Source organism: Hylobates moloch, unplaced genomic scaffold, assembly GCF_009828535.3.
Source record: "Hylobates moloch isolate HMO894 unplaced genomic scaffold, HMol_V3 SCAFFOLD_1, whole genome shotgun sequence".
NCBI classification, from domain to species: domain Eukaryota; kingdom Metazoa; phylum Chordata; class Mammalia; order Primates; family Hylobatidae; genus Hylobates; species Hylobates moloch.
Window position 1 is genome coordinate 202379892 of NW_026652276.1, and position 14767 is coordinate 202394658.

At 40.3% G+C, this 14767-nt stretch overlaps 1 pseudogene; it reads right to left on the minus strand.

The window, feature by feature from the left end:
* Positions 1-12828: 12828 nt before the first annotated feature.
* Positions 12829-14209, minus strand: LOC116810969 (large ribosomal subunit protein eL18-like; annotated as a pseudogene).
* Between the last annotated feature and the right edge of the window lie 558 nt (positions 14210-14767).

Sequence of the window (14767 nt, forward strand, 5' to 3'; positions counted from 1 at the left end):
ATAAAATGGAATGAATGAACCTCTAAAACATTATGCTAAGTAAAAGCAGTGAGACACAAAAGGCCACATATTGTTCAATTTCATTAATATTAAATATCTGGAATAGGCAAACCCACAGAATAGAAAATAGATCAGTGGTTGCCAGAAGCTGAAGGAAGGAAGAGTGGAAGTGACTGCTTAATGGGTACGGCTTATCATTTTGGGGTGATGAAAATGTTCTGAAATTAGACAGCAGAGATGCTTGCCTAACATACGGAATATGCTAGAGATCACTGGATAATACACTTTAAAATAATTAAGATGGATAATTTTATGTTATGTAAATTTTATCTCATAAAGCCTTCCAAAAATATTTAGCACTTTGTCGGTCACGTATAACATAAAGTGCAACATATATTTACTCCTTCTTTCCAAGCAGGGATGAAGTGGTAGATGAAACTTGAGAGAACCATTATTTATTTGATTTTGTTCTTTCTCCTATTAGGAACTGCTTGTAGAGTAGAATATCAAGATCTTACTACCCCCAAACATATTTTCCATGGACACCCAAAACCCAACAAGTAAATAGTTATTTATTTAGATTTTACTTTTTCTGTTACTGTAAATCTCTCCAGGTGATGAAAACATTTAAACTTCTTGATCAAAGATTAATTTAATAGTGTGTGTTACGATGGGCTAGATGAGGCAAGCAACCCCCAAATTTTAGTTGCTTAAAAAGGCAAAAATTGGCTGAGCACAGTGCCTGTGATCCCAGCACTTTGGAACGCTGAGAAGGAAGGATCGCTTGAGTCCAGGAGTTTGAGACCAGCCTGGGCAACATAGGAAGACCTCTGTCTCTACAAAAAAAATTTAAAAATTAGCTGCCATAGTGGTGTGTGTCTGTAGTCATAGCTACTCTGGAAGGTGAGGTAGGAGGATAGCTTGTGATCAGGAATGCAAAGCTTCAGTGAGCCATGATTGCACCACTGCATTCCAGTCTGCGTGACAGAGCAAGACCCTGTCTCTAAAAGACAATAAATAAGTAAAATAAAATGAATTTTAAAATGTGCAAGTTTATTTTTCATTCATACTACATCTCCACTAAAAGTCAGATGGATGGCTTTGTTTATCATAATTACTCAGGAATCCAGGCTACTGAGGCCATCAGTATGGCAAGAAAACAGGGAAATCATGCATTACTCTGCACAGTTATCAAATAGAAATGACACAGGTCACTTCTACTCACATTTCATTGGCCATAACGAGTAGCATGGGCATGTCTAACTTTAAAAGGAGGTGGGGAATGCAGTTGTTGCATATGGCTAGAAAGCAGAGAATTGGAAATATGTGAGTAACACTAATAACTGTATCACTGGAATAAAAATCCCCAAACTGGGGTCCTAAATTGTGTTGAGGTAATTATGACAATGGCTTTATTTTGTACTAATTTTAAACTGACATCTGTAACATCTTATTCCCTGCTGTTTCTCTACTAGACTTTTTTTTCACAGGGCATACATTCCTTCAAATAATACTTTCAACCTTCTTAGATATGCCTTGTGAAAGGCTTATTAATTCTTATTTGCCCAGATTTCTGTTTTTTTTTTTTTTTTTTTAACCCATCATTTTCCTTAAATCACTTGTCCAAACTTACGCCTATAAGGGTGAGTAAAAGGGAAACAAAAAATTACTGAATAATAATCTATTATTAAACAGTGACGATAAGTTAGGTATGTAGGATAAGCACCCATTTAAAGAGCAAAATTACCATTCTTTAATCAAGTATCAGTTAAAAGGAAAAAACATAACACCCGCCCCCGCCCGACATACAAACACACAATATGAATGAAGGGAGAAATTACTGGAGGGTAAGAAATGCCAGTAGTAAGTGATGTTGTAATCAATTATTTACACATTGCCAAGTCCAACGGCCAGTTCTCATTCCTCATCTTTCTTGAGCTCTCAGCAGCACCTGATGCCATAGATCATTTATCCTTCTTGAGACACCCTCTTCACTTGGCTTCTGGGACACACCATTACTGTGTTTCTTCTTTCTTCCTTTTTCTTTCTTCTTTTTTCTTCCTCTTCCTCTTCCTCTTCTTCTTCTCTTTTCGAGATGGGGCCTTGGTCTGTCACCCAGACTAGAGGGGAGTGCCACTATCACAGCTCACTGTAGCCTCTACCTCTCAGGCTCAGGAAATCTTCCCACCTCAGCCTCCTCCATGCCCAGCTAATTTTAATTTAATTTAGTTTATTTATTTTTATAGAGACAAGATCTCACTATGTTGCCTAGGCTAGTCTTGAACTCCTGGGCCCAAGCAATTCTCCTGCCTGAGCCTCCCAAACTGTTGGGATTATAGGCATGAGCCACCATGTCTGGCCTCCACTAGATATTTCTGATTAAATGTCTAGTCTCTATTTCAAGCGAATATAACCAAAACATAACTATTGATTCCTCTAGTTTCCAAACATTCCCCTCCTCTGGTTCTTCCTCTCACTAAATGGCAGCTGCATTGATTGTTCAGGCCACAAATCTCTTAGTCATCCTTTACTTTTCTCTTTATCTTATAGCTCAGATTCGGGCCATCATAAAACATGGGAACATTATTTTCAAAACATAATCAGAATCTGACCACTTCTTACAATCTTCCCCACCACTCACTTGGTCCAAGCTACCTTTATCTCTTGCTCAGATGTTGCAGTGTCATCAGTATATTTTTTGTGTGGCACTCAGAGTAATCCTTTTAAAAATCAGTCAGATGGTGCCACTTCCTTTACTAGCTTCAAATCTTACCCAGAAATACAATTCAAAATTCTCGTCCTTGCACAAGATAGCCATTTGGAATGCCAGAAATGTCCCATATTTTGACCTAGGTTATGTTTATATGGGTATATGTAATGTATCTGGATGTGTAAATATATGTATAAAATACATGTGTGTGTGTATATGTAGATATATATGGAGAGATAAGTATTTATTAAGCTGTATAATTAATATGTGGGCACTTCACTATAAGTAAAACTCTCTCTCTCTCTCTATATATATATATATTTTTTAATTTAAGACTCTGAAAATCTGCTCTACACCATCTTGTCTCTCACCACTCACCTTCTAAAACTGTGTTCCAGTTACACTGGGTTCCTGAATATTTCTGGAATTATGGGAAGCATGTTCCCACCTAAGGGATTTGCACTCACTGTATGCTCTATATAGAATGCTTGGAAACTAGCCTCACTTCTTATAGCTCTGCCAGAATTGTCTGAGAGGCCTTCCCTGAACTCCTACACAATGATATTTACACTATTACACTTTACCTATCTATTTATCTTGAATTTTGCAGGAGAAAATCACACCAAGAACCTGGTTTCATCTTAAGAACATAACCGCACACCTCACATGGATTCTCAGTGCCATCCTACAGTCTTACTTTTCTGTCTTCTTTCCCACACTCTGATTTCTTTTTCTTCAAATCTCCCCAACCCTCCTCACCTTCTTTTCACTTTGGATAATGACATCACTGTTTTACTCAAGAGAAATGGAAACTAGGAGAAAATTTTATTAGTTTCCCCACCACAAAATCTATAATTCTATTAGTAATTGAACATGTCTTCACTATGTCTTCCCTGTTACAATAAGAACTGTATTCAACTTGCTTTCAAGAGCCTATGCCAACCGAGCTGTGGGTTCATTCTTTTTCCTTCTCAAGAGCTTTGATGCTTCAGTTATCTCTTACCTTGTTGCAAGACCAGTGTCTCTCTGTTTCTCTGGGTATTCCAACCAGCATGCACACATTCTCTAGTATCTGCCATATACTAAACACACAAAAAAACTACCTTCATTCCCAAATATCCCACCCAGTCTGATTTATCTGCAAAACTTCTCTAAAGAGTTTGCCTCTCATGCTGTCTCCCTTTCCCTGCCACCCACAAATTCTTCCACTCACTCAAGTCTGGCTTCTCTCCTGCCCACCACTCCTGTGGAAACCTCAGTGTTTATAACTCCAGTGGCCCCCTCTCTATCCCAATGTGCTGACTTTTTCTTGCATTGGACAGGGCTGCTTTCTCCCTCATTTGCGCTTCTCCTGGCTTCCAGAACACTTCCTTTTTCTCAGCTTTTGTCTTGCCTCATGGTTGGTTCCTCCGTCTCCTTTGATGGCTCCTTCATATCTACTCAGTCTTTACATGTTTAAGTGCCTCAGCGTTTGCTTCTGGGCAGTTTTCTTTTCTTATCCTGTACTTGAGTAATCTTATTAAATTCCTTGGCTTTTGAGTAATCAAAACATAGCTATTCTTAAGCATTTGAAATATAATCTAGATTACGGGCAGGATTTACGTACTAGAGATGTTGGATTGAGAGTTATCCAAATAGATTTGCTATTTGAGACTCTGAGGTTGGGAGAACTCGCAGAAGAGTTGAGATACAAAAAAAAAAATAAGAAGAAGAAAGGAAAAAAAAGTGCGGGGTGTGGTGGCACATGCCTGTAATCCCAGCACTTTGGGAGGCTGTGTCAGGTGGATCACATGAGGTCAGGAGTTCAAGACCAGCCTGGCCAACATGGTAAAACCCCGTCTCTACTAAAAATACAAAAATTAGTCAGGCGTGGTGGTATGTGCCTCTAGTCCCAGCTACTTGGGAGGCTGAGGTGGGAGGATTGTTTGAGCCTGGGAGGTGGAGGTTGCAGTGAGCCGAGATCACACCACTGCACTCTAGCCTGGACAATAGAGCCTGTCCTTGTCAAAAAAAAACAAAAAACAAAAAAACAAAAAACAAAAATACAAAAAACAAACAAAAACAAGTATGTTGATAGGACTTTCTGCTTGGAGGTTAGGTGTAGGAAGAGATGAAGTAGAAAGGCAGTGATCAGAGAAGGAAGAACAGAACAAACGTGAAACTCCAGAGAAGAGAGACATGCAAGGAAAAGAGTCTTCTACACAACAAAATGCTGCAGAATGTTTGGATCATATGATAACAGAAAAAATTTTTTAGGGTTTGAAAAGAAGAAAAGGAGATCATGATATCTGCAAGGGCAGTTTTGGTAGGTTATAAAATTGGTACATTTTGGAGTAAGGAGTAGAAGGAGAGAATTACCAGGCATACATCACTCATTTCATGAGTTTAACAGTGGGAGAAAAGGTTTGATAAATAAAATAAATAGTGGGATCAACCTTGTTTTTATTTTATTTTATTTTTTGGTTTTGTTTTTGTCCTGTTTTTTAATGCTGTTTATTGGGGCAGGGAGATGAGAGCTTCTTTTTAAAAAGCTATCTACAGAGAAGGAATTGAAACTGTAAGAGAAAAAAGAAGCAATCAAAAATCAGGGAAAATAGAAAGATTGGATTTTACAATATAAGAGAAAGAGTGGAGCGATTCCTTTTTAGAAATAAAGAGGTTTTTTCTCTTCCTTTGAAACTTATGGAAGAGACTAAATGGTCTATCAAAACAATAATGCTGGCCGGGTGCGGTGGCTCACGCTTGTAATCCCAACACTTTGGGAGGCCAAGGCAGGGGGATCACCTGAGGTCAAGAGTTTGAGACCAGTCTGGCCAACTTGGTGAAACCCCATCTCTACTAAATATACAAAAAATCAGCCAGACATGGTGGTGCATGCCTGTAATCCCAGCTACTTGGGAGGCTGAGGCACAAGAATTGCTTGAACCTGGGAGGCGAAGATTACAGTGAGCTGACGTTGCACGCTACTGCAACTCTGTTGTCTGGGCAACAGAGCAAGACTCTGTCTCAAAAAGAAAGGAAGAAAAAAAGAAAGGAAGAGAGAGAGAAAGAAAGAAAGAAAGAGAAAGAAAAAAAAAGATAATGCTTCTGTAGGCCAGAGTTGATTTTTTTTTTTTAAATGATAATGCTGGGGTATACTGAAGATGATGGCCCAGATCTTTCATGTGACATAGAAGGCAAGATCATCCACTAAACAATCAGGCAGAAATCAGGACTTGAGCAGCATGAAGAAAATAAGGAGGCTGGCTATAACGCATCAGGTGGGAGTCAGGATGTCTGGGTTTCAGCTGGCTCAGAATATCTACTGACCTCAGGTAAATCTACAAATTTCAGATTCTTCTTTCACAATGTAAAGAAACCAGGCTCAATTTCTAAAGTCCCTAACATTCTGTGTTTGGTTTTGTGATTGGAGACTGGAATATCTTCTGTAAGGAGAGGATTTACTGAGTCAATGAGAAAACAATGAAAAGATCAAGCAACAGCATGAGGATCCAGTTGAAAATTAACAAAGCTGAGTTAGGTCTGAACCACTCTGCATCTTCCCCTAAGAGTCCTCAGTGGCCAGGAAGCAGCAGTGGAGAAAGCCAGCCATGGTAGCAGCCCTTTATAGAAGACAATGGTGTCCAGTTCTGCAGAACGTTGGGGTCCAGGACATCTGGTCTAGTGGAGAGAGAAGTATTGTAGACCATGCTGCCCAGTCTGAGGACAAACTCCAGTTTCGTAAAGAGGGCCCTGATAGGATGAAGTGAATTCAAGGACATGAAAGGCTTGGAGATCTCTCTGAAGTTAGAATGCTTGTTTCAGAGGGTGAAAAAAGAGCAGGTGAAGCAGAGAGAAATTGATATAGAGCAGGTAAGAAGCACATGGTTGAATCTCAGAGAAATAGCAATGCCTATTAAAAATGAGATCTGGGCTGGGTGTGGTGGCTCACGCCTGTAATCCCAGCACTTTGGGTGGCCAAGGCAAGCGGATCACTTGAGGTCGGGAGTTTGAGACCAACCTCACCAACATGGAGAAACCCCATCTCTACTGAAAATACAAAATTTGCCGGGCGTAGTGGTGCATGCCTATAATCCCAGCTATTCAGGAGGCTGAGGCAGGAGAATCACTTGAACCCAGCAGGCAGAGGTTGTGGTGAGCCGAGATTGCACCATTGCACTCCAACCTGGGCAACAAGAGTGAAACTCCATCTCAAAAAAAAAAAAAAAAAAAAAAGAGAGAGAGATCTGGTATATACTATCCTGGTGTGTTGATGGTGTTAAATAGAAATGCAAAGAAGTTAAGGCAACAAACTCAGTAAATATGGCATCAAAGCAGTTTAGTAATAAGAACGCTGAAGTGGCTGAGGCCATTGCTCATGGAGAAACAAATTATAAGCTAAAGATGTGACTGTGATGAATATGTAGGTAAGATCTGCAGAATATGGTGAAGATTGCATTGTCCTTAAGGCAGTGTGTATGCATGTGTGTGTGAGAGTGTGTGTGTGTGAGAGAGACAGAAAGGGAGAGAGAGGACAATAAAGAATTGTATAATAAAAGAAAGAACGGTCAACAGAGACTGTACGATGAGAGAAAAAAGAGTCAACAGGCAACCAAAAAAATAAAAAATAAAACAAGAAACCGAGGAAGAAAATTACTACTCATCTCTCTTCAAATCAAGTATAGGAAGAAATAGACCAACAGGTTACTGTTAGAGAGAAAAAGTGTTTTTACCAACACGAATGGGAAGAGACATTAAAGGACATAATAGCAACACTTACCATAATGCTTAATAAACAAAGCACTTGAGATAAGTTTTGTTGAATACAAATCAACATGTTTAGTGTTTGCCTTTTCCTGAATACTTTCACATATATCTGCTTTAATCTTGTGGGTTTTTAAAATAGATTATCTTAATCTGTCCCTAACTTACTTTACAGAGAAGTTGTGGTCAATCCAGCAGAGGATATCTCGTGTCAAGATTGCCAAGAATTTGCAACCTGGACATGGATTCTCATTCAAAATCACAGAAACAAGTACTCTTTTCTCAAAAGGTATAACCAAGATTCAAATGCTGGGAAGACCAATAACTAATTTCAAATTTAAACGACCAAAGGTAGCACTGCTGGGCCAAGAATTGGGTAGAGCATGGACCAGAGATGAAGAGCAATTAAGGAAAAAGTGAGGACAAATGATGATTTCATAATGTAAACATATATAAAACATCACATTGTACCCCATAAAAATAATGCATGCAATTATTATTTGTCAATTAAAAAGAAAAGAAAAAGGAGGGTTCATGGAAGCAGTCTTGGTGAAACTTCAGCCATTTCCATTAATTCATGGTGTGGGTGGGCTGGTCTAGTTTTAAGAACTAACAATGGGACAAGGTGAAATTCGCTCTTGGGCCTTCATCTGATAAGTTGTAATTGATGTTTAGGTCTCTTGTTATAAATCTTCAGTTGAGATAAAGGTCTTAACTGAAAGGCAGTCTGTCTACAATGAAAGAACAGTTTTACAATTTATTCGTTCAATTGTTCCTAAATTCCTGATTTTCAGGTTCAGCCTTTCCTTTAATCCAAATAATTAGCTGGTGACATAATCCATGTGCTATTGGAAAGAAAGCACACTCCCTTCCCATTGCCATATTTCAATGTCTTCCTGTTCTCCTGTTACTCATAATTCCTGCTCCCTCTTCATTATTAACCCCTATTTATGCTCTTGATTCCTGCAGCTGTCACCTTTGCCCTGCACATGGCCACTGCTCTCCTACCTGCATTCAGCAAAGCACCACTAACACTGGGCTGTTTTATGTAACAGATACCTGCCTAAGGTTTGAGAATAATAGAGACACAGGAGAATTCATTCATCCCATTTAGTAAATAGTTTTTAACACCTATCATTGATATGACTCCAATGAATAGAGGAACACCAGGTTCTTCGTCTGGAGTCGAATTAGATAAAACGACATGGACACACATGGAGTGGTTTAAAGGAGCGGAGAGTTTAATAGGCAAGAAAGAAGGAAGAAGGCAGAAGGAAGAAGCTCCTCCATACAGAGAGGGAGCCGGGCTTCAAAGTAGAGAGAGGGAACCAACCCCAAGTGCGGTGGATACCAGCCAGATATATGTGAGGCTGGAGGAATTGGTGTCTGATTTGCACAGGGCTCAGGGGATTGGTTTGACCAGGCATTTCATTCATGCAGCCCATGAAAAAGCTGGCCCTCCCACCCTAATATGCAAATGAAGGGGGCCATGATGTTCTACACACGTGGGGATATGTGGGGGCAGCCATGTTGCCAGGAACATGTGGGGTAAGGGCAAGAAGACCCTGGGAATCACCATGTTTGGGTGGACCCGGTTTCTAATGGCCTGTTTTTGCATATCAAAGGTTGCCAGCCTGGCTCTAAGAGCAGGGGCTTTACAGGAAACTTTTCTGGGGATGCTTTTTAAAAAAATGAAAACTTCCCAAGGACCCCTTTTCCTCTTTATCTGCCTAAAATAATTTCTTAATAACTCCTATCACATCATCTAGACATTCTTCTAGGTGCTGGGCACAAAGCGTTGAACAATAAGGACAAAATCCTTGTCTTCATATTGCTTACATTTTATTTGGATCACGGAGAGTAAGTAAGGTTAAAAACTATATTAAGGTTGCAATTAACTTTCTTTGTTAGACAAATAGTGCCAATATGATCCTAAGAATCTAGAAAAAATTAGAACTTGGCTTCTTTAAATGACTGCTTAATGGGTTGCTTATTATTTCCCACACCCTTGTGTTTCTCTGAAGAACAAAAGATAGAGGAACGAAATGAAGGGGAGAAAGGTGATACAATAAGGATTCCTGAAGACAACAGGCCAGGCCAGGTGCAGTGGCTCATGCTTGTAATCTCAGCACTTTGGGAGGCTCAGACAGGAGGATTGCTTGAGCCCAGGTATTTGAGAGCAGCCTGGGCAACATAGCAAGACTTCGTCTCTACTAAACAATGATAAAAATTAGTCAGGCATGGTGGTGTCCACCTGTAGTCCTAGCTTCTCAGGAGGCTGAGGTATGAGGTTTGCTTGAACTCAATAGTTGGAGGCTGCATTAGTGAGCTATAACCGTGCCATTGCACTCCAGCAACACCTGGTCTTAGAAAAAAAAAAAAAAAAAAAACCCGAAAAGTAACAAGACAACTCCAAGTGGCTCTAAAGAAGTCACCTTCACAGAATTCTGATGAGGGAGTCTGTCTTGGGACACATTATTCTAGATTTTTACCTCCTCAAATGGATGATCTGATGTATGAAGTCACCTCCCTTATCATATCAGCTGGAACCTTCCTCCAGTGTGCAGGTCCTTTCCTTTTTATTTATATGAAGAGCCTCCCTACATATTTGCACTCATGACTTCCACATTGATAAATGGCTTTCACTTAGTGCTATGACAACTCTTCTCTGGAACTCTTTCAGTTCTCAACTCATGATTAATAGTTTCAGTTAACATTCTTTCCTTTACTTATCTTAGTAATTTACAGAGGTGAACTTGCTCTCTCTGTTGTAACAAGTACAGGTAGCTTCATATTTTATACATTCCATTAGAAAATGGTGCAGAAAAGGAGGATCTCTGACCAGATAAAAGAGAGGGTCTCTGGTCTCTGACTAGGTAAAGATAGTTCCCCTAATCCTTCTTGACCACAGATATTACTTTTTGTCAGCATCCAAAATCTTTTTAATAAGAAGGTAAGCAGTCTGTCCGTTCTCAGATCTCAAACTCCATGCTGGGAGAACCACTACTCTCTTCAAAGCTGTCACATAGGGACATTTAAGTCTGCAGAGGTTTCTGCATCTTTTGTTCTGGTATGCCTTGCCCCCACAGGTGGAGTCTACTGAGGCAGGCAGGCCTCCTTGAGCTGCAGTGGGCTCCACCCAGTTCGAGCTTCCCAGCTGCTTTGTTTACCAGCTTAAGCCTCAGCAATGGCGGGCACCCCTCCCCCAGCATCACTGCCCCCTTGCAGTTCCATCTCAGTCTGCTGTGCTAGCAATGAGCGAGGCTTTGTGGGTGTGGGACCCATGCCCTCTCTGACCACTCCTATTCAACATAGTGTTGGAAGTTCTGGCCAGGGCAATCAGGCAGGAGAAAGAAATAAAGGGCATTCAATTAGGAAAAGAGGAAGTCAAATTGTCCCTGTTTGCAGATGACATGATTGTATATTTAGAAAACCCCATCGTTTCAGTGCAAAATCTCCTCACGCTGATAAGGAACTTAGGCAAAGTCTCAGGATACACAATCAATGTGGAAAAATCACAAGCATTCTTATACACCAATAACAGACAAACAGAGAGCCAAACCATGAGTGAACTCTCATTCACAATTGCTTCAAAGAGAATAAAATACCTAGGAATCCAACTTACAAGGGATGTGAAGGACCTCTTCAAGGAGAACTACAAACCACTGCTCAACGAAATAAAAGAGGACACAAACAAATGGAAGAACATTCCATGCTCATGGATAGGAAGAATCAATATCATGAAAATGGCCATACTGCCCAAGGTAATTTATAGATTCAATGCCATCCCTATCAAGCTACCAATGACTTGCTTCACAGAATTGGAAAAAACTACTTTAAAGTTCATATGAAACCAAAAAAGAGCCTGCATTGCGAAGACAATCCTAAGCCAAAAGAACAAAGCTGGAGGCATCACGCTACCTGACTTCAAACTATACTACAAGGCCACAGTAACCAAAACAGCATGGTACTGGTACCAAAACAGAGATACAGACCAATGGAACAGAACAGAGCCCTCAGAAATAATACCACACATCTACAGGCATCTGATCTTTGACAAACCTGACAAAAACAAGAAATGGGGAAAGGATTCCCTATTTAATAAATGGTGCTGGGAAAACTGGCTAGCCATATGTAGAAAGCTGAAACTGGATCCTTTCCTTACACCTTATACAAAAATTAATTCAAGATGGATTAAAGACTTAAATGTAAGACCTAAAACCATAAAAACCCTAGAAGAAAACCTAGGCAATACCATTCAGGAGATAGACATAGGCAAGGACTTCATGTCTAAAACACCAAAAGCAACGGCAACAAAAGCCAAAATTGACAAGTGGGATCTAATTAAACTAAAGAGCTTCTGCACAGCAAAAGAAACCACCATCAGAGTGAACAGGTGATCTACAGAATGGGAGAAAATTTTTGCAACCTACTCATCTCACAAAGGGCTAATATCCAGAATCTACAAAGAACTCAAACAAACTTACAAGAAAAAAACAAATGACCCCATCAAAAAGTGGGCAAAGGATATGAACAGACACTTCTCAAAAGAAGATATTTATATAGCCAACAGACATGTGAAAAAATGCTTATCATCACTGGCCATCAGAGAAATGCAAATCAAAACCACAATGAGATACCATCTCACACCAGTTAGAATGGCCATCATTAAAAAGTCAGGAAACAACAGGTGCTGGAGAGGATGTGGAGAAATAGGAACACTTTTACACTGTTGGTGGGACTGTAAACTAGTTCAACCATTCTGGAAGACAGCGTGACAATTCCTCAAGGATCTAGAACTAGAAATGCCATTTGACCCAGCCATCCCATTACTGGGTATATACCTAAAGGATTATAACTCATGCTGCTATAAAGACACATGCACATGTATGTTTATTGTGGCACTATTCACAATAGCAAAGACTTGGAACCAACCCAAAAGTCCATCAATGATAGACTGGATTAAGAAAATGTGGCACATACACACCATGGAATACTATGCAGCCATAAAAAAGGATGAGTTCATGTCCTTTGTAGGGACATGGATGAAGCTGGAAACCATCACTCTCAGCAAACTGTCGCAAGGACAAAAAACCAAACACCACATGTTCTCACTCATAGGTGGGAATGGAACAATGAGAACACTTGGACACAGGAAGGGGAACATCACACACCAGGGCCTGTCATGGGATGGGGGGAGGGGGGAGGGATATAATTAGGAGATATACCTAACGTAAATGACGAATTAATGGGTGCAGCACACCAGCATGGCACATGTATACATATGTAACAAACCTGCACATTGTGCATGTGTATCCTAGAACTTAAAGTATAATAATTAGAAAAAAAAAGAAAAAAGAAGGTAGGATCCAGGGTTAGTTTTTGTAGCCTTGGCTGGCCCCTTGGCCTCTGGCACGCTCGAACTTCCGGCCCTTGGAGCGGACGTAGGGTTTGGTGTGGCTGTGCAGGATTCCCGGGGCCTTGTCGAAATGCCGGTACACCTGTCGACCCTTGCGAAGACCTGAGAGCAGGACGGTGCCGCAGACCCTGGGGGAGTCCAGGGCCAGCTGGGCGAAAGTGAGGTTCTTGTCCCCCGCCCTGACAATGTGGCTGCAGGCCCGGCTGGTCACGCCCAACACACACACCTTCAGTTTGGGCACCTCTTGAACCCACAGGTCATCTGTTATGGTTCCCACAACCACAGCCGTTTTGTTTTCCTGGCCAGGAAGCTTCATCTTCCGGATCATCCGGGAAAGGGACAGAGGTGGCTGGTTGGTGCACTCATAAACAACCTCTTCAGCACTATTACTTTTTTAAAAGTGCCCTAAATATCCTTATCAGAGGGGTATTCTTACTTTCACTTTCTGTTTTTTTCCCCCCTCAGGCCTTTCTTGCCCTCTATTTAAATCTGTCTTCTAAAGCTTCTCTTCCAGTCCTAGGATCCCCAATTCTTTGTCTCCCTTGCCTTCCAAGGGAACATTTTTTTTTAACAATTCTTAATTATGCAAAGAATTTTATTTCTTTATTTTCTCAACCATTGCAATTCTAACTGAGCTCTAGGGCCTACCTACATTTAACTAAATGAAACTAAACAACAAAACCATCATTTATATGGCTGTCCTATGTTATGGAAGCAAGCTTGAGTCATCTTTTTTGACAGGAATTTTGTCTTCTTCCTACTAATGCATTGTCACCAAAGAGAGTAATAGAGGGAAGGATTTTGCATAGGGAGAGATGAGCTTGGGATGGGTAGAATCAAAATTTCAGAGAGTTTTAAGGGGTGGGTAATGGGATTTTGCAAAGAACCGTAAAATAAAGGAAAAGAGAGAAGGGAGCTTTTCAGTTGAAGGTGGATAAGGTTTCTATTAGTCATCTGTGGGGAGAGATAGATGGATATTAAAAGGGAGGACAGTTTACATATATAGAAATTTATAAAGGCCTAAATACAGACACAGGAAAGACAACCCACCTGTTTCTAGCATCCTAGGTAGCACATTTGTGTGGAGTCAATAAAAAAGTGTACACAAATAAACCAATTATATTCAGGTATGTTTTGAAAGAGCCATGTTGACTGGCCTAAGATGTGGAAAAAAAGCCAGGGGTTTTGTTCACAGTAAGTTCAATACAAACAAATATAGTGATTTGCCAAGAGCTAACTAGTATCTTAGCCTGCATTAATGCAATTACAGTCTCTTTAATAGTGTAGTGTTGTTCTACAGCACTTACCATGGGGAGTAAGTGAAGCATTTCTATCATGGTAATGAATCTATTGGTAGTACAGTCATTAATGAACTGTTTTTTTTGATGGAATTTCACTCTTGTTGCTCAGGCAACAAGAGTGCCTGAGCAATGGCGCGATCTCGGCTCACCACAACCTCTGCTTCCTGGATTCAAGTGACTCTCCTGCTTCAGCCTCCTGAGTAGCTGGGATGACAGGCGCCTGCCACAACACCTGGCTAATTATGTATTTTTAGTGGAGACAGGTTTCTCCATGTTGGTCAGGCTGGTCTGGAACTCCCGACCTCAGGTGATCCACCCACCTTGGCCTCCCAAAGTGCTAGGATTACAGGTGTGAGCCACTGTGCCCGGCCCTGGTTTATTTTTATTTTTTTTATTTTTGGTTAAGTTTTTATTTGGTCATATTAAGACACAGTAAGGTTTTGCTTCTATAAAGTGAATAATCATTAAATTTTTTTTTTTTGTAATTCAAGGGAAAACTTAAGTTTGGTTGGTTAATGTTCCTTTTTCCCCTCTATATAGATGCTCTTAAGAGAATAATTGTAGTTAAAAAAAAATAAGTAGTTACACTTTTGG